At 47.1% G+C, this 21,323-nt stretch overlaps 1 protein-coding gene across 3 annotated transcripts in view; it reads right to left on the reverse strand.

Annotated features, from left to right (window-relative positions):
• Nucleotides 1–14,387, reverse strand: part of Coro1c (coronin 1C) — a 66,377-nt gene extending 51,990 nt beyond the window's left edge. The window contains exon 1 of one of the 3 annotated variants that reach the window (XM_040731694.1): nucleotides 14,238–14,387. The gene's annotated coding sequence lies outside the window, so the exon portion shown is untranslated. Of the gene's footprint in view, nucleotides 1–13,366; nucleotides 13,498–14,015; nucleotides 14,040–14,237 lie in introns of those variants that run through there. The other 2 variants (XM_040731696.1, XM_040731695.1) reach the window with 2 other exon arrangements.
• Nucleotides 14,388–21,323: the final 6,936 nt, after the last annotated feature.

Consider the following 21,323-nt stretch of genomic DNA (forward strand, 5'->3'; position numbering starts at 1 on the left):
GATCCTGTGATCTTAAAATAATAAGAAGTCATACTTACAAAGAACCTCTTGAGACTAGTAGTCACAGATACAACTAGCAGTGTCAGTCACAAAACAAGACCAAGCCAGGCGTAACCCAGCCCAGAGATGCTGGGGTGGGAAGGCCAGGGGTAGTAGCAAGCTGGCCCAGCAATGCATTGCAGTTGCACCCTGACTCAGCTTTTCAAAAACTCAGCTTCAGCTGAAGACTTCTGGTGGTCTTTTTAACACCCTGTGCTAGCAGGGACATATGAATACACACTCCTGATGATGTATTGTAGGAAGCTGCAGGTGAACACGAGAACTGTGGCTCTGGTGACAGACAAGTTCATCCTGACTGCCACCTACCTGCCTAAGTTATTCTGGTTGCTGGTTATTAGGAAACTGAGACAAACTGTTTCTTTCTCATCATGCAAAGTCCAAGTCTACAGGCTTTGTCCATCGCTGGGCCTCATCCATACCTCCCTAAGAAACATATGTGGGCTACTGAGAACAAATTCATCTCTGACACTCACAGGGTCCCACAGGACACACTTGAATGTGAAAGCTGAGTAAGCCCTTACCTCTCTCATTCACTTCTTCAACAATGACTTTTAAGCCCTAGCCATATGCCTGGACCAAGCTGGTCACTGCAGAAGACTGACAAGCACCTGCTGCCACAGAAGTGGCCCTTGAGCTGAACTCCAGCCATCAGCAGAGGTGAACTGGACAAGAAGAGGACAATGACATGGGAGTCTGCACCAAGCAGTCTGAACACTCGAGCTTCAGAAAGGCTGAGAGGTGGCAGCCCAGAATGGAAACGGATGAGGCAAAAAGAGGGCAAGACAACCAGCATGCTTGAATCATGCCAGGCTCTAAGCCATGTCACGATTTCACCTTTACCTGCTAAGCACTGGGAGACATGTGCACTGCCACACACACACACACACACACACACTGTTGAAAAGTGTATAGCATTTGAAAAGCTCCTCCTAAACACAGGGAGAATGGATACATGTGAGAGGACCTAAGAACATTTGGGGAACACTGTCCAGGCCAGAAGTGACAGTCCCAGTGAGACCAGGACAAAGCCAATTGGATTCCAAACCCTAATTGATAAGAAGGGCATAAAAATTGATCCCAGCACTAAAAAAAAAAACATTTATTGTGTGACTGCAGAGGCATGAATGCTACCGTACATGTATGGAGGACAAACTTGTGGGAGCTGTGTTTTCTCCTTCCACTTTGTGGGTTCTAAGGACTGAACTCAGTGGCCAGGCCTGCACAGCAAGCCTTTTACCCATAAGCCATCTCACTTTTGATCCATACAGACAGATGGCTGGGAGCACACCCCTCCCAAAGCAAGAGCCAAGGATGGGTGACCTCCCACCTCAGCAGCTGCTTCAAAGACCCTTCTCATCACAGCCAGGTGCACAAAACCAGGACCAGAAACAATGACCTTTCACACTGACAGCAGGGTCTGCTGCTTTAAAATTAGAGTACTTGGGGCTGAGGATAGCTCCCAAGTAAAACATCTGCGTAGCATGTGGGAAGCCCCACATTCTGTAGTCAACCATCTCGTGTGTGTGTGTGTGTGTGTGTGTGTGTGTGTGTGTGTGTGTGTGTCTCTCTCTCTCTCTCTCTCTCTCTCTCTCTCTCTCTCTCTCACACACACACACACACACACACACACACACACACACGCATGCACGCACACACAGAGAGGGAGAGGGTAAATGAGAAATTCTCTGGTCACAAAGGAGAGTATGAAGCACAGAATCAAGCGATAGCAGTATTCTCATAAGCAATTGCATTACAGTTTGCAGGAATCTCTAAAAAACTACCAGAATAACAAACACCTACAGATACACAAATGTAGTCATCTCTAAAAATTGCCAGATGACATATAAACACCCACGAATACACAAATACAATTACAATACAATTCATTTCTGTCACTATTTGTAACACCAAGCCCACCGTTTTTCAAACTATAGTGTGTACAAATGACTGGGATGAACAAGCAAAGCAGTGCCACTCTACCCACGACTCACCTGCACCTCAAGTCCTCTAGAGTTGGACTAGGAGTCCCCACAGGCTTCCTCTGCACCAACCCCTCCAGGGTGCATATGTAGTGAGGACATTTGCAAGGTAGTCAACGTGTCAAAGGAAGGGGCCCTGAAGGGAATTCTAATCCTTACCTGAATACACACAACCACGCTTTTCATGAATCCACTTTGACAATGACTTCAGATGACCACAAACTTCTGAGCTTAGTTCTTGTTTAAAGTTAAATTCACTGGCCAGAGCTACAAAACCAAGTTGAAAGCATCCCCAGCTGAGCAAGGTGCCTTTGGTCTCAGCACTCCAGAGGCTAGAATCTCAACCTCAAGACCAGAGGAGGCTACACAGTAAACATGAGGCAAGGATGGGCTCTGGGCAAAACAAAGCAAGGGGCTGGGAAGATGGAGCAACCCACTGGGCAAGAATGTGGGCATGGCCAGGCAGTGGTGGCGCAGGCCTTTAATCCTAGCACTTGGGAGACAGAGGCAGGTGGGTCTATGTGACTTTGAGGCTAGCCTGGTCTACAGAGTGAGTTCCAGGACAGCTAGGGATACCCAGAGAAACCCTGTCTCAAAACAAACTAAAAAAGCCCAGGGGTAGCTGCACATGCCTGGAACCCCAGCACTGTGGGGTTGAAATAGGCAAGCCGAGAGACTTCTGGCCAGCAGCTTCCAGTTGAGGGAGACCCTGTCTTATTCTGGTTGAGGGAGGACCTTGTCTCAAGGTAGTGACGCAGATTCCCAACACTCTGCTCTGGCCTCCACACATGAACATGGGTGCGCATACTCATGTCCATCACACAACACCTAACTCCAATACTCAAATACTCTGAATTTATTCAATCAAGAACTCAACCAAGTAAACTTGACGTGAAGATGAGGATGAGGATTAGTTTGTAGACCATTTGCCAAGCAGGGAGCCCAGGATCTGATCCTCAGAGCTACATACTGCTTATTTAATTCCAGCACTCAGAAGGGAGGGAAACATGTCCTACGTTCAGGATCATCTCAGCACACAGGGCACCTGTGAGTGGAAGAACACAGCCTATAGCTGTCACAACAGTGAATCCCTGGCTCGTCTGTGACAACAACCGACAGCGAACAAGAGAGAAAATAACTCAAGCCACTCTTGCTTGGCTCCCACCATTGGGAAGAGGAGCTTCAAAGGAAGATGGAGATGAAGGAAGATGAAGTTCTTAGAAGCCAGAGTAGACATAGAGGACTGCTCAGCCGAGACAGGAGGCCTTGGGATGCATGTCCTGCAGAGAACAGTTAGGAACTGGAGCATGGATCTTACTTCTGTCCCACAAGAGTCTCATTTGGCAAGCAAGATCCAGAATTCCACCACCATTAACAGTTTAATACTGCTGCCAGTTGAACAGATTCTCTCCATGTAGGATGGGAACTTTTTCACAGTTTATGATGCTGAATCTGCATTTCAAAAACCATCTGAGCCCCAGATACCCAAGTCAGTCTCTGGACCACAACTAGTCCTGCACTGCCCAGGGACTGCAAACACTACCTCCCCTGACAATGCAGCTCAGCCCAGGGCATTTAAGACATCATAGGCTGCATGAGACCCAAATGGCAGTCTCCCAACTTTTCTGCTAAAGTTTTGCTACAGCAGCATGGCCACCACAGGAGAGAACCTAGGGCAGCTAGCCTACTCCTAGGAGATCATGGGCCAGCAGGCTGGCCCAGAGGAGAGGCACTTTCCATGAGAGCCTGCTGACTTGAGTCTGACTTCTAGAATCAAGTAAAGGAAGAAGGAAGGAGAGAACCTATTCCACAAACTGTGACTATACACCCACACCATGGCACGTTCACCCTCATTACACACACATCATGTACACACACACATCATGCATTTGGGCACACACACATCATGCACACACACTCATCATGCAATGGCACACACACCCATCATGCACTCTCACACACACACTGAATTTTAAAACTTAAAAATAGACAGACTACACGTCTTGCCAAGTGTCATTCAAAGAGCAGTGGCCTGCCCTTGCTGGCTCCATCCATCTTCTTGCTTGCCAAGACAAACTAAAATGACAATGGTAAGCTAAAGATACAAACCACAGAATGAGTTCACAGCTCACTTTAAAGCAACTGTTCTCATAAATTCCAAGTTTAGATCTCAGCTCAGACACCTGAATTCTTATGTACACCCCCACTTTGGTCTCTGTCTCTCTGTCTCTGTCTCTCTGTCTCTCTCCCTCACACACACACAAATTTTAAAAATGAAAATTTGAAACCCCTCTGCTTAATGCAGACAAAATTTTATGTGAAAGTGTACAAATATCATCCAAAATGCTTTATGCCCTAGGTTTTTTTAAATACAGAAATTTCATTTGAAGTAGTCCTGGCCCTAGTTCTATGGAGTTTGGCTATTTAACATTTCTAGAAATATTTTTAGATTTACTTACTCTTTTTATGTATATGTGTATTTTCTCTACATCTGTGTCTTACATGTTTGTCTGGTGCCCCTGGAGGTCAGAAAATGGCTTTGGGACCCCTGGAGCTACAGTTATATATGGCTGTGAGTTGCCATGTGGGAGCTGGGAATCAAACCTGCTCCTCTGCAAGAGTAGCCATCTCTCCAGCCCCAGCTATTTACTATTCTTATGGAAGAAATATTTGGTTCTGTCTGTAGCCCTGGACACTCCCTATTCTACTCCTTCCTTAAATGAATTGATCATGTCTTCCCTGCTATGTTAGGAAAGTGGGCTGATCGTCCAAGAATCAGAGGTTATACAAAAATATTGCACATAAATAGCAGGCATAAATATTTACCAGTGATCTCAAGTTGGTCCAAAATAAATATTTGGATATAGACTTATTACAAGTGTTTAATTAGAGCTTTTCCTTAAATTTAACCTACAATGCTTTAAATATCCCTTTTCTTAATAAGTATTTTAAGTGTTAATGAAGCCTTAGTTTTTCCTACTGTATGTTACAACGAAATAAAATGTATGCTGAAATAGAAACAATGTAAAATTTAAAAATACAAATAATTTTAAAAATAAATCTCTCTGCTTAATGGAGATGACAGCTCAAGTCCCCATGTGTCCCCAGGCACTGCTTGGACAGCACGCACACTTTTATATGAATAAATCAGTCTCAATTCTTTAAGTCCCTAAGAATGAGAGGAATTAGAATCTTTAACTGGAAAAGAATGCTGACGGTTATGAAAAGGAATTTCAGTATGCCTTGTGGAAATAAGTAAATAACAATTGCACGTTCATCCTCAGAAGAGCTACTTACAAATCCCATCAAGCACCCCCCATGCCAAGAGTGGGGAAACTCACCCCACAACACCCCCTCCCTCAACACTCTCATCATTCTTGGCCCAGAAATAGCGCCCGCTCTGTTCACCTGGATGGGGACCTGAGTAGCTGTTAGCACCTGGAGACTCAATCCCACAATGTGGTTGTTGTTCCTCCACCAAACCACCATGTGACTAGACTTACAGGCTGCCTTGGCTCCCCAGAGGCAGGACAATCCCAGTGGGAAGTGATCTTCACTTGGCTATCAGAACCCATGTGGTTTCAACAATGCTGCATGTGCTGTTCCTGTCCAAAACTCAGTGTTTTCTGGTGCCCTTTTTGCCAGCAAGACAAGATAAAAGACATTTTTAATTAGCCTTTAAAACACTAAAAAAAGCCGGGCGGTGGTGGCGCCGCCTTTAATCCCAGCACTCGGGAAGCAGAGGCAGGCGGATCTCTGTGAGTTCCAGACCAGCCTGGTCTACAGAGGGAGTTCCAGGACAGCCTCCAAAGCAATACAGAGAAACCCTGTCTTGAAAAACCAAAAAAACAAAAAAGCAGGAAATCTGCCAGATGTGGTGATACACGCCTGTCACCCCCGCACTCTAGAGGCTGAGGGAGATGACCTAGCTCAAGGCTATCCTAGACTACAGAACAAGTTCCTGGCCAGCCTAGGCTACATAGTAAGACCCTGTTGTAAACAAAAACTAGGAAATGAAGTCAAACAAAGCTTATACAAGACCTGCCATACTGTCACATTTCCCTAGCAGTCTTGAGAACCTGGACCAATTCACCAGGGTTTTCATCCAGGCCCAACCAGACTGAGAACAGCATGTGGCAGTAAACAAGCTTCTAGGTCTGGTGGAAGCCCACAGTGGAGGTTAGAAGAAGGGAGGCATTACACCAGGTCAGACCCTAAAACTGGCAGGATCACATCATAAAAGCTGTTTCTAAATTAAGGATCCATACTGTACTACACACCCACCTTACCTTCAAAGTATACATGAAATGTGGGGACAGCTCAGTTCCTGCTCTTTCTTGGGCTAGTGAGTCTCAAGGGCTCCTGGAGCACAGCCCTGGCATCTAAAAAGCCAGAGGCAGAGCAGCCCAGGGTTTCCAGCTCTGGCCATGAACAGAGTCACTAGGAAGCTCCAGGCAGGCTGCTGGATTCATGGAGGTCTACAGCTGTGCCTCCTGGGCAGCCAGAAAGAGGACTCTCTTGACTACTAAGAGGACATACTCCTTAAAAATTGGCCCAATACTGCAAGATGTCATTCACAGTTTTAACTAATCTTTTTTTGTGTTTGTTTTTTGAGACAGGGTTTCTCTGTGTAGTCCTGGCTATCCTAGAACTCACTCTGTAGGCCAGACTGGTCTCAAACTCACACAGATCCACCAGCCTCTGTCTCCTGTGTGCTGCAATTAAAGGCAAGTGCCACCATGCCTAGCTCTTTTTATTATCTTAAAAGGAAGTGTTTATGTATACCTGCCCAGAGGACAGAGGCATCTAATGCCTTGGAGGTGGAGTTACAGGCCTGTGAGCTGTCCAATATTGGTAGTGGGAACTGAACTCAGGACCTCTGCTAAAGTAATACACACTTAACTAATGAGTCATTTCTTCAGCCTCTGATTCACAGTTTTATAAAACAGGTAACTGCATGTATTATTTTACAGCAAACAGGAAGAACTGCCTTCCCGCCAGCACACTGCCCTGGAGCTCCATTCAGTCTCAGCTGTAGTTGTGGATCTGAAGACTCAAACGCTGGCACCACAGTTGGTGCACACCTGTAAACCCAGCATTCAGGAGAGTGAAACAGGAGAATCCAAAGTTTGAAGCTACAGAGACTCTACTCCCAGAGAGCATTCTATTTCCTCACAGCACTGACAGCAATATTATAATGCAGCCTCCTTCCAAACCCTGAAGAGACCAGTCTTGTACCTGGAACAAGATGGATAGGCAAACAGATCAAATAAACACAAGCATAAGGCATCTGAACAGGCATCTTCAGACCATGGTCTTGAATTCAATCACCTCCTCCTCCTAAAAATTAAACATTTTCCCTCTTCAGAGACTGAATTTGAATTCAATGTCTAAAACATTCATACCAAAGGCTAGAGAGATGATGCCAGTATATGAACCCAGTATGTACTCTTAAGGCTCTTCCAAAGGACCCATAATTCAGTTCCTAGAACCCATGACAGGATCAAATGCTTCGGGCTTCTGAGGGCACCTGCACTCATGTGTGCAAGAGTGTGCATGCAATCATGGGCTCAGGTGGGCCTAAGGACCCATCACTTAACAACCTAGCACTCTCTGACAGACATTTAACAGTGAGAGAACAGGAAAGCAGTCGATGTCTATGCTGTACTTTATGTGCCTTTCCTCTTTGGCTGATAACAACCCTGCAAGGCTGGGTGATAAATACTACAGTAGCACAAACTGCTCAGGGAGGGACCTGGTAAAGCCACAGCTAGGCAACAGTGGCGCTGACTGGTGTGAAAGCCTACACTGCACTTCTCCTATCCTCAGAGCCACTACACACAGTCCAGTCTTAGAGCAAGGCACTGCACAGGGCCTGGAGCTCACCAAGCCTGAGTCGGCAGAGATTTGGAACTGCCCTCCTCTTTACCACTGTGTCACTTGAGTGAATGAGAGAAGATGTATTCCCAAATGGTTTATCCTATTCCAGAAAGATAGTAAGGGAAATGTTTTTAATTAGAAGAATATCAGGAATGAGCATAGCTGAGAATACTCACCCCGGTCACTGTAAGATACACTATAGTATAAACAGAGGATGAAAAAGACACCTTTAATCTCAGCACTGGGGGTGTCCTTCCCCCCCCCCCAGGAGGATCTCTGTGAGTTCCAGGACACCAGGGTTACATAGTAAGACCCTATCTCAAAACAAACAAGGATGTCACCTTAGGATTTGACCAGTGCCACCAAGGCTAGCTAGAGGCTCAATCACATCAAACCATTTGCCCTATTGAAAGAGGCTGTGTCCCAAGCATTACCAGTCACCAGAGAGAAAGAGCCAAATAAGCATGGCCTGGTTTCAGGGAAAGGTCTCCAGCTTCAGTTTTACATCTGAGCACTTCTGGAGTATGAGGTGACTTGATGCCAGAAAGGCAGAGGGGAATTACCCATCCCTCCTGCTCCTTCTATAATGGCAATAGAGATGTCAGCAATCAGGAAACCAACTGTCTTCAGGATAATCCCAGCCAACTTCTATACATTGTCCTTCACCCAGGAAATACCCAATAGGCACTAGCGACTATGAACAACAGAACCTTAGTCTGCCTTCCATGGGGCTCTCCCTGGCATTCTCCATCTATGAGGAAGACAACTTTCACGCTACCTGCTCAAATTAGGGTCCAGATCCTTGTAGCAGACAGCAGTGATATATTATGACATTTAAGGGCAGAAGCAATGTTAGCTAGTGTGAAACAGTTGTCAAGGAGCCACAGCTCCCAAAGGACAGGAAGGATCCAGGAGGCAGGAGGGAATGGAGTAACAAGCTCCTCAGGAGACTTGAGAACTGACAATTCAGTGAGTAGCCTGAAGACATGGAGCAACAGTGCAAGGCAAGGAAGGCTGCCGTCAGATACTATTTCCCTCCACTGTCACACCAAGAAGTCTGAAGCTGGCAACAGAGCCCAGTGGTTGAAGACATTCACAACACAGCCCGCAAACCGGAGCTGGGTCCTCAGAACCCTCATAAAGATGAAGGTGTCTTCTCACAAGTGCCCACATATGTACATCACTCATATAATATACATATGGACAAAGATGTACACACATCATTCGTACACACAAACATCATTCATATACACACATTTCATTCATGCATACACATCAATCAGCATTCATACATACACACAAACATTAGTATATACACACTAAATGAAATTTTTGAAAAATCTGAACTTTTTTGGAAGTTGGACAACTACAAGATTTGAAGAAGCAACACTCAGTCAGGTGGTGGTGGCGCACCCCTTTAGTCCTATACTCAGGAGGCAGAGGCAGGCAGATCTCTGTGAGTTGGAGGTCAGCCTGGTCTACAGAGTGAGTTCCAGGATATCTTCCAAATCTACAGAGAAACCCCGTCTCAAAAACAAAACAAGAAAAAAACTAAAAAATTTAGTTTTGTGCTTCAACGGGGACAGGCACTGTTAAGGAAAACTAACTTACAAATAGGGACAACAAATGGCAAATAATGTAACTGAAAGGGTGTTTATAAAAATAGCATGCCAGCGCCAGGCGGTGGTGGCGCAAGCCTTTAATCCCAGCACTCGGGAGGCAGAGGCAGGAGGATCGCTGTGAGTTTGAGGCTGGGCTGGACCGACAGCCTCGAAAACAATACAGAGAAACCCTGTCTCGTAAAAACAAAAAGAAAGAAAGAAAGAAAGAAAGAAAGAAAGAAAGAAAGAAAGAAAGAAAGAAAGAAAGAAAGAATAGCATGCCAGGCAGAGGTGGCACATGCCTTTCCAGCACTTAGGAGGCAGAGGTCGGTGCACCTCTGTGAGTTTGAGGCCAGCTTGGGCTACAGAGTGAGTTCCAGGACAGCCAGGGCTACCCATGCAGAGAAACCCTGTCTTCAAAAATAAAAAATAAAATAAAATAAAAATTAGGACATATTATATGTCTCAATAGGCAAGTACAAAGAAGACAAGCAAGTACTGGTTAGTCTTACAGAACAAAGCTTGCTATCACCGGTACAACAGGAACCAAGCACACAAAGTACCACTCACACTCAGAAGATGGCTAGAATCAAAGGGGCAGACAATGACAAGTGTTGGTAAAGACTCACAAAAACTGTAGCCTTCGCTCATTGTGGGTTGAAAGTATCAAACACTGCAGCTGATTTGGAAAATGCCACAGCAATTCCTCCAAATAGTTAAATACAGGCTTACAAGACACCTAACAATTCCATTCTTGGGTCAATACTCAAGAGCATTCATTATACATGAATGCTCATAGCAGACTCACTTGTAGTAACTAGCCCAAAAGGCTAGTTACCCAAATACACGCCAACTACAAATGAGTAAATATGGTATGTCCACACAATAAAATATTATTCAAGCATAAAAATATTCCATATATACTACAGAATCTTTTTAGTTTTTTGTTTTGTATTGTTTTCAAGACAGGGTTTCACTGTGTTGTGTAGCCCTGGCTGTCCTGGATCTCACTCTGTAGACCAGGCCTGCCTCTGGGACTAAAGGTGTGAGCCACCACCACTGCCTAATCACAAATCTTAAAATATGCTTAAAATGAGAAACAAAAGACCACTGACCCAATATTCTAGACATAGTATGTCTAAGGAGGGCAACTCCATACAGAGGTAGGTAGTGGTTGCTAGGACTGGGAACAGAGAATGCACATGGGGCTTCTCTCCTGGGGTGATGACATATTTTAAATTGAGTGGTATTAAATGGCTGCACTACGCTGTGACAATAACTATACCATGGTGAACTACCTTAGGTGAGTTAAACCGCAAAGTATGTGGAATTACAGTTCAGTAAAGCTGCTACAAAACAAAAAGAGCCTACTGTGCACTGCCAGAGTACTAAGCATAAGCTAAAATAGAGAATCTTGTCTGTGAACTTCAAAGAACCTCAACTAGGGCAATGAAAACCCAAGAGATTCCATTACTCAACATCTAGGTACTAGGCCATGCTGAAATATTCATGAAGAATTCCATGTTTTAATACAAAACGGCTGTCTTTAGTTTAAAAGACACAGGCAAGTACCAGGAGAGTTCTGATAACTCAGAGCTGACTGACACAGGGAAGTCACCCAATGGAACACAAGCCCTAGAGCATTCATTTACCACCTGGGCCAGTAAGCTGACTGTCAAAGTAGCTCTCTCACTGCCCCACCCCGGAAGAGGTCAGGCACTTCAACTACTGTTTCTAAAGCACCAGTTTGTGACATCAAAATGTGGGAGGTTTTATGGGGAGAGGGAAGGGAGTAGAAAAAGGAGAGAAGAAAGAGAAAGAAAAATACAGAGACAGAGATTTGCTTGCCTCTTCAGAGAAATGGCGGAAAGAGCATGACATAAAATGTTAACTGAGGGGCTGACGAAATGGCTCAGCGGTTAAGAGTGGCTGTTATTCTAGAGGACCCAGGTTCAATTCCCAGGACCCACATGGCAGCTTACAACTGTCTGTAACTCCAGTTCCTGGGGATTTGACACCAATACATATAAAATAAAGTTAAATATTTTTTAAATGTTAAATGAATATTCTTCTGTCATAAAAACTGGATCTTCCACATCCTCACTAACTCACCTAAGAAATTAAGAAACTAATTAATACCTTACCTTTCTAAACATTAGAGTGACTCCCCACACAGCTGGAGTGGATCCCAGAATTTATTTTTTTATTTTATTTTATTTCTTTGGTGTTTCGAGACAGGGTTTCTCTGTATTGTTTTGGAGGCTGTCCTGGAACTCACCCTGTAGACCAGGCTAGCCTCAAGCTCACAGAGATCTGCCTGCCTCTGCCTCCCAAGTGCTGGGATTAAAGGCGTGAGGCACCAACGCCTGAGCCCCAGAAGTAAAATTTTAAAATGCCATTTAGCAGCCCCGAATCTGATCCTAAATAATACTGATAAGCACAATCTAGTCAGAAGTAACAAATAACCATGAAAACCTGAAGGCTGCCTGTGGCGATATTTCTCCAATGTAATTAATTTATGTTAAAACTCAACGACACTTGGAGACTTGGAGAGATGGCTAAGATGCTAAGAACACTTGCTGCTCTTCCAGAGGACCCAGGTTTGGTTCTCAGCACCCACTCAACTGGGTTACAACCATCTGTAACTCCTGCTCCAGGGGATCCCTTGCCTCTGAACTTTCAGGGTACACTCATGTGCACATACCCACCACACACACACACACACACCTCTACCTTAACAATAAATATCTTCTAAATCCATCAGGATTTAATGTACACACAAACACACACACACACACACACACACACACACACAGAGCATGTTCCAATTTCTTAAAGAAGTGTGCATTTGACCTTTGTATTAGTCTGTTCATGTGCCTGTCAACTATCAAAAGACAGGGCACTTCTAGACCTACGGTACAAGGCAAGTCTGCTTTAACTCATTTTTCTTCTATTAATATATTTATCTTAGTTAGAGTTACTATTACCGTGATGGACACCATGACCAAAACAACTTGGCAAGGAAAAGGTCACTTCAGCTTACACTTCCACATCAGAGTTTATCATCAAAGGAAGTCAGAGACAGGAACTCAAACAGGGCAGGAACCTGGAGGCAGCAGTAGATACTGAGGCCATGGAAGGGTGCTGCTTACTGGCTGGCTCCTCATGGCTTGCTCAGCCTGTTTTCTTAGAATCCAGGACTAGGAGCCCAGGGGTGGCCTCACCCACAAAAGGCTGGGCCCTCTCCACATGAATCATTAAGAAAATGCCCCACAGCCTTGCCTACAACCTGATCTTATGGAGAGACATTTTCTCAATTGAGGTTCCCTCCTCTCTGATGACTCTAGCTTGTGTCAAGTTGACAGAAAACCAGCCAAGACAATTTGCAACCTCTCAGATTCGATATTTAATATCAGGCTGTATACCCAAACATTACTGAGGGTGAAACACACCTCCAAGTCTCCCTAGGTCAGTCTTCTGACATATGTGGAAGCAAATACTGAACAGCCTCTACCCTCTGAGCTCCTCTGAGGCTGCAGAAGAGAACATGAGCCTACGGATTTGTCTTCACAACTGAACAGGCGGCAGGAAGCAACTGCTTGTACTTAATCGTGTTCCTGCCTCTGTTAGCAGGCCCTAGTGTCAGGGTTCTGCCAGATGAGGACAATGAGACTCTTTATTATATGGGGTGACTAAGAGCCTCCCAAGTACTGTTTTAGGATATAACCCCGGCAAGGAAGGCCATGGTACGAGGGTACAATATTTTGTGCCAACCATTTCTAAAACTAAACATATGTGGCACTGTGTATAAACACACTCTGCGATCATTTCTTTTTAAATGCTTACAGAAGGGGAAGGCCTTAGGATCTTGCACTCCTGGGGGAGATGAGCAACTTGCAATTTGCTCCTCACCCCGAATCCCACGACCGAAATGTGTAGAGCAAGCCTTTCGACACCACAAAACAAGGGCAGCCTACATGAAGGCCAAATATAGGATGTGATTCTAAACCACCATGGAGCGAAGCCTGCATTTCCTTTTCCAGCCTGCAAAAAAAAGAACCCCTTTGAACACTCCCAAAAAAGGACGTCGGGGCCGGCACCTCCCTCCGGGAGGAAGCCCCTTTCTTCTCGGCAAGCCCTGCAGCCGGCCACTTCCCCCAGCGCATTCACATCACTGGAGACAGGGCTGCTGTGCGCACACCCGCGGGGGAACCGGCGGCGGAGCTGGGCTGGGCGTCCCCACCCTCCACATCTGATGTCATCCTAGCCATCTCGGCGCGGCTGAGCCCCACCTGCCCCGCGGGTCACTAGGTTCCGCACCCGGCCACGCCGCTGCAGCCTGCCCCCCGCCCCAGGTCTTCGGGGTCCAGGAGGACGTGCACCCCGAGCCAGGCGAAGCCCCGGCCGGGAGAGCGCCCTCGCCCCTCGCCCCGCGCACCCGGCCCCACGTGAGCGCCCAGCCCCGGCCTCCTCCCCGCAGCCCACAGCCACCGACCGCCTCACGGTTGCCAGGCCCAAGGCCGAGCGCCCGCACGCCCGCGCGACCGCTGCCCACCGCCGGCCATTCCCCGGCCGCAGCACCCCGGACACGCGCGTGCGCCCCGCACAGTCGGCGCCGCCGGCTCCTGTCAGCCCGGAGCTTTCACACGCGGGGCCCCAAAGGCCCGCCCGCCCCGGCTCGCTCCCGAGCCGCCTCGCCTGAGCGCGCGCCGCTCACCAGAGCCCGGGTGCCTGAGGCGCCGCCGCCACCGCCGAAGTCCCAGCTGCAAAGCCCCGCGAAGCCTCCAACCGCTGCCGCCTCCCGCCTGGCACTGAGCGCCGCGCGGGGGAGGGGCGCGGCCGCCGCTGCCCAGGCCTCCTCGCGCAGGCCCCGCCCCAGCGCCGCACTGCACCCAATCAGCGCCGCCGGGCCGCGCCTCGCCACGCCCACTTCCGGAAGGTCGGGGTTAGCCGCTGGGTGCTCTCACGAGCGTCCTCTCTGGTGGCGTAGGGCAGCGCAGGGAGGCTCCGAGCACACGCCCGCTTTCCTGGGTATTTGAATGGTCGGGCAGCCACGCCCATGGGCTCTTCTGAGCCCCACCCACTTCTTTAGAACCTGAGCGGGCGGACTCAAGCTCCTCCCACCAGCCCCGGGGAGCCTTCCTATGAAGTTGGTCTTTCCGCGCCACTAGCTTGCCCATCGAGCTCGGGAGCCAGGCCCGGTCGGCTTTCCCAAGCTCAACTTCACACATCTAGGATATCCAGGAGCTCCGTCCAGGAACCCGTAATCAACTTGATAGCTGCATCCCAGGCCCCGCCCACGACCCTGCGCGTACTTAAACTGCAAGTCCCGCCCCAAATTCTTCGAAGCCCCGCCCCCGTCAGTGCTGACTCCCGCCTCGCACTCACGCTCCATCCCTCCCAACACTGTCCTGAATCACAATCCAGGACTGGGTGGCCGCCCTTGGGTTGGGCCGCACCTACCAGAGAGAGCTTAATGACTCCATTCCTCAGGTGAGACAGTGAAGACTCCCTGCTAAAGTCCCTCAGTAAATCAAGAGTACGTGGATTCCAGTCCCAAGCCCTGTTACTATCAGCTAGGTGGTCCAGGGGGTAGTTTCCTCACCTCTTTGGGTCTCCGTTTTCTAATCGTGAGTGTGAAGTTATCTCATTACTATCCTTTCAGAAATATCAAGCTTTGAAATACCAAGAGCTAAGGAAAATGGGTCCAGTGAACTGGGCCAGCTGAGGGTTTGGGTTATTTATTTCCCAAAGCAAGGCATCTTCATTCACAGGGGAACAAATTTTCACTTCGTTTCAGCCTCGGAAATGTCCGGAAATCTGGGGTTGGTTCTCAGTGGTAGAGGCCCTGAATTCCATGTTGCAGGACCTGCGTTAAACTGCCAATTCAAAACAGTAAGCAAAGTCCAGCACTCAGGAGGCAGGGGCAGGCGAATCTCTGTGAGTTCGAGACCAGCCTGATCTACAAGACCTAGTCCCAGGACAGCCTCCAAAGCCACAGAGAAACTGCCTCAGAAAACCCAGGAAGCAATGAAACCGCGTGTGGCTAAGCACGCTTTAGTCTCAGCATTCAGAAGGCAGAGGCAGGTGGATCTCTCTTGAGTTTGAGATCAGCCTGGTTTACACAGTGAGTTCCAGGACAGCCAGGGCTAGCTATAGAAATACTGTCTCAAAACAAACAAACAAAACGAAACCAAAATTTAAAAAAAATCAAACAGCGTGTGTGTGTGTGTGTGTGTGTGTGTGTGTGTGTGTGTGTTATAAATCAAGGCCTACCAGAACCAAACAGCTTTCTCAGCAAGTTTTTACTCTCTGCAATGCTCTACTCTTAAAGACGTTTATGTGTTTTATATGTATGCACCTGTGTGCATGTGTGTAATTACACCTCCTGCTGCAGTGAGTGCTCTAGCAGGTCAGAGGAGGCTGATGACTAGTCTGGAGCTGGAGTTACAGGGGGTTGTGAGTGGACCGGCATCCTCTGCAAGAGCAACTAGTGCTGGTGACTGCATAGTACCTCTCCAGCCCCAAAGCTTGGTGTCTTTATCTGTGAACATAGAAATGATAGCAGCCCCTCCCTGACCGTACTCAGCTTCTGGCTTGGGACACACTGGTAGCCACTGTGCTGTGGCATTCAGTAGTAAGGAGAATGGGTTTTGCTTGCCTCTAAGCAGCGGATGCTAACAGGAGCGACCTGGTATTTCATACCCAGACAGCTTTGCCACTCCACCTAAGTGAGACAGAGGTGGTAAAGCTCCTGTTGTGGTTGCTGGAGGATGGTGATGTGGAAAAACCAGTTTCTCTTGTTACAATTCTTTATCTAATTAAAGGAGGGCATAGATTATGGGGGCTGAGTGAGTGGGGAGAATGAAGAAGAGTAGACTGAGAAAGAACTGAGAAGTAAATACTGAGAACACTGACCATGCTTTTGGAAACAGAAGCTATCCAACACTTACCCATCACTTGCGTATAGCAGGCACCAAGTACCTGGCATGCAGAATTATTACAAATTCTTTCCACTACCCTGTGGCCATAGAAAGAATTCTCAAAATCCAGCTATAAAGGTGAAGAAACAGAATCGGAGACATTGACTTGCCTTAAGGTTACCCAGCACGGACCAGGTGGGATCCACAGGAGTTTAACTGCACAGCCTGCACTCTTAGCTGGTTAGTCATTACCCCAAACTGCCTAGGGGCATCGGACAAAACAAAAAGAAAAAAACAAAACAAAACATGGACTTTGGATTTTGACAGATAGGTTTAATTCAGACTGAACCTAGTCACTGTCTGGCTGACATAAGACAGATCACTTCCCCTCATCTTATTGTTGTGTGAGTGTGTGTGGTATATACCTATGTGTGCAGGGTGTGTGCGCATGAGGAAGTAAAGAGAAGACATCAGGTATACTCTACCAATGTCCACCTTAGTCTCTTGAGACCCGATGTCTCACTGAACCTGAAACTGGGCTGGCAACCTTGAGCAAGCCCCAGCAGTTCTTTCTCCAGCTCCAACTGTCCTGGGGTCACAGGCAACCACAGCTGTCACCAGCATTTAACGTGGGAACTAGGGATTTGAACTCAAGTTCTAATGCTTGCACAGCAAGTGCCCTTACCTCATGAGCCATTTCTACAGTCCCTTCTTTTTCTGCTCTATATATGGGAATGCAAATGCTTACTTCAGGAAGTACTTTGGAGGAATTAAGAGTTTGGGGGTTTGTGACACAGCGGATCTAACCTAGGACCTCTACCAGTGAGCTCACCCCACCCTTCCCACCCGTGTTGGGGGAAGGTAGAGCACAAATGTATGTGTCAAAGGACAATACTGGGAGTCTTATGTTTTGAGACAAGGTCTCTCAGTAAACTTGAAATTTACCAATTATTGGCTACTGTTGTGTAACAGTTTCCTTAGATTGAAACATTCCATCCTGCAGGGAAGCCCCTCAAGCCAGAAGATAAACAACTGAAAACAGCTTCAGGAAGTCCCTGAAACTGACCAGACTCACTTGGCCGCTCCCTGCCAGAGTAGGCAATAAAAGCTGTGAGTCCTCATACTAGTAAGCTATAAAGGAGAGAGACAGACACAAGACCAGCTGCATGGGAGAAACTGAAACCATGCCAGCTGCCTAGAAAAGCTTTAGACCAACTGGGGCACCTGGAACCTACTGAGCTGCCTGCAGGCTGTGCGCTCCAATTCCCAGATTTTATGAGCTGTCACCCATGTTGGGGCAAGCTTTGGTGATAACAGCTGTCTAAGTCATTTCCGTTTTTGTAAGCAATGCCTCATTCACCTGTAAGTGACCCCAATAAAACTCAAGTTGGACTTTAGTAAGTATATGTAGCCTGGTATGTCATGGGTTCCCTATCTAGGGTGCATAGACATGTGCGTTGTGCCTTCCCAGGAAAACTTTTGTCACACAGCACCTTGAGTTGCTGGCCATCCAGTCCAAGGGTCTATCTGTCTTCATAGCTCCAGCGCTAGGTTATAGGTGCATACCACACACCTAGCGTTTAGCATGGATATTGGGGAGCCAAGCTCAGGTCCTCATCCTTCAGCACTTTACCCATGAGCCATTGATCCATCTGTCCCCCACCCCCATTCTTTGAATGATGAAATTGGAAGTAAGATATCTGATGATACCAAATTCCTGCAGGTGACATCGCCACAGTGTTAGTCTCAGGACTTGACCTCCCCACTGCCCATTTCTGTTTCTGGTTTTATCCCTGGATCAGTGGGGAGGATACTGTTGTATGGAAACATGTAAAGCCAAAAGCCACCTCATCACCTCCCTCCACATCTGCCCCACATGTGGCCAACTAGCTGCTCCTCCAGGAACAGCAAGAGAGCTGTGTAACCCTTTGCTGTGAGAAAACTACCATGTCACTGCTGTTTAGCCGATAGTAATCCCTGTGTAAACCTGAAAGAAACCTTTAGTCTGTCCATACTGGTCCTATGTGAAGGGATTTAGGTCCAGGTAAGGATGCTATCTGTGTATTTTGCTGCCATTGAAAAACTGGTGGCACATCAAATCTAGAGATCCCTAAACGAGGAAGGACAAGACTGGCTCTCTCACACTCGTGTGAACTAATTCACTCAGAGAGTCCAGCATTAACTCCTCCATAGGCAATGCCCCTGTGACCTAATTACCTGGCTTAAGACCTCCCCCGCCTTTTAAAGTTATACTGAGTCCCTGCACAGCTGTGCCGGGGTCCAAGCTCCCAGCACATGAGCCTTCTTAGCATGTGAATTCGCAGACATGGAATCCATGAACAGTGAAGATCAACTCTGTGTGAGGACATATCAAACTCCTTTTCACCATGGAACCACCTTTGCTGTGCATCAAGGGGATAGGTAAACACACTTCAGTGCTCTCAACTACAGATGTCATCAGAGGAACAGAGTGTGGCTGGTGCTGGAGGCGACCTGCACCTCATCCTGGAGGCAAAAAGACGACTCCCAGTACCCAGCCTCTGCTCAGCCTCTCAAGAAGTCAGCGTCTCTGGCCTTCAAGTGCCCATAACTCGTGGAAAGGGCTGTGGCTCAGTAGGAACATGAAATGTGATCTCACGCTGCTCTCTCTGTGAGGGAGAGTACTCCCAGGCTTAACAGAAGCTATGGAAGTTTCTTAAGCAGGAAACAGAAAATAATTCTGTAGAGGAATATTTGTTACTTAATGACATACAAAGACCTTCCAGATGTGCTAGATGAAAAGAGGGTAAGGAAAGAGCAAGTCTTGTTTTATAAAACATAAACTAGTGGGAATTTTTTTTTTTTTTGGTTTTTCGAGACAGGGTTTCTCTGTGGCTTTGGAGGCTGTCCTAGAACTCGCTCTGTAGACCAGGCTGGCCTCGAACTCACAGAGATCCGCCTGGCTCTGCCTCCCGAGTGCTGGGATTAAAGGCATGCGCCACCAATGCCCGGCTAGTGGGAATTATTTCTGAGTGGTGCAATTTTGGGCACAATAGCCAGTGTTCCATGGGTGGGGGGAATCAATGAGCCAGACAGACAGGTAGATGATAGACTAGATAGATAGATAGATAGATAGATAGATAGATAGGATAGATAGACAGATATCATAATGGATAGATAGATAAATGGTGGATAGATTGATAATAGATGGATAGAGAGATATAGAGAGACAGAGATATATGATATAGAGAAATGACAGAGCTAGAATAGAGTCAGAGAGATAAAGACAGACGATGATACAGACAGGTAGATAATAGATGGGTGGATGAATGGATATGGATAGGTAGATAGATTGATAGACAGGAAGGATAAATTTCTTGTTTTTTCTGTGATAGGGTTTCTCTGTGTAGCTTTGGAGTCCTCCTGGAACTTATTCTGTAGACCAGGCTAGTTTTGAACTCACAAAGACCCGCTCTACCTCTGGGATTAAAAGTGTGTGCCACCGCCGGGCGTTGGTGGTGCATGCCTTTAATCCCAGCACTCGGGAGGCAGAGGCAGGCGGATCTCTGTGAGTTCGAGGCCAGCCTGGTCTACAGAGCGAGTGCCAGGACAGCCTCCAAAACTACACAGAGAAACCCTGTCTCGAAAAAAACAAAAAAAAAAAAGTGTGTGCCACCACTGCCCATCCATATTTTTATGAAGTTTGCTTCATCTGATCTTGAAACACCTACACTCTGCCACCTCCTTGGAGACTCAGGGAAGCTAGTGATATAGCTCAAACTCCTGAAAACCAGACAGCCAATGGAGCAGATTCAAGCTCAAGTGATGAGGACTGAGACTCAGAAGTATTGAGGCAGAGAAGATTGAAGTCCTAACTCAAGGAAACCAAGCATGGTGGCCCAGGCCTATTAAATCCCGTGACAAGGGAGGTAAAGACCCGAGGGTTGTCATTACTGCATAGTAAAGACAGCCTGGGCTATGTGAGACCCTATCTCACACACAAACAAAAACAGGCAAATGGAGGAGAAATCCAACCTGCCTCAGTCTTTTTTTTTGGTTTGGGTTCTTTGTGGTCTGGATATGTGCACCTACGTGGGAAAGATCAACCACTCTACTCAAGACCAATCATGATGATGGGTGAACTTCCCGTGCCCACTTCCTGTGCTGTATTTTCTGATTTTCCTGCACGTGTGTTCAGTGAGCAGTTGGCAGTCATACAGGAAAAGAACTCCATAAATTTACAGTCCCCAAGCCCAGTGTCGCCATTTGACAGTCCCCAGCGGAGCACCAGATGGAAGGATTCCCGGATATGGCAGCCCGCAGATTTTCCAAAAATTTGAATGTGAAATCTTGTCACCCAAGCTGCTCGCTCACCACTGAGTCTCCTTATGGCAGTGATAAAGCCTTGAGATGGCCACGCTTTGCGTAAAGGCGCCGCTGCACATCCAAAGCCCAGCCAGGCTAGTGCCATTCAAAGTAAAGTTAATTAATACAGAAAAGGCTTGCACCAGTGGCTCTCAACTGCAGGCACCTTGCTCCCTCCTTCCCCCAAGGGACAGCCCGTAATATTTAGAGACATTTTTGGTTGCGGCAGACTGAAGACTGGATCTGGATTCTAGAAGTGCTCAGCCCCAAACGTGGAGACACGGTGGCCATTCAGATATATGGAACCATACATACTCTTACTGGGTAAGGGACTTTGAGGAAAAGATTTTTTAAACTCCCTCCTCCACCAGCTGTGCTTAGGGATGGGGTCTGTTATGTCTACACTACAGGACAGAAAACGGAGGCTTCCCTCATGGAAAGGATTTGAGGACATACAGTTGCTATATCTTGTGCAATCAAGGATCACATGGCAGAACTGACAAGATGGCTCAGCAAACAGAGGTATTTGCTCACTG

The sequence above is a fragment of the Mesocricetus auratus genome, unplaced genomic scaffold (assembly GCF_017639785.1).
Source record: "Mesocricetus auratus isolate SY011 unplaced genomic scaffold, BCM_Maur_2.0 Super-Scaffold_100025, whole genome shotgun sequence".
NCBI lineage: Eukaryota > Metazoa > Chordata > Mammalia > Rodentia > Cricetidae > Mesocricetus > Mesocricetus auratus.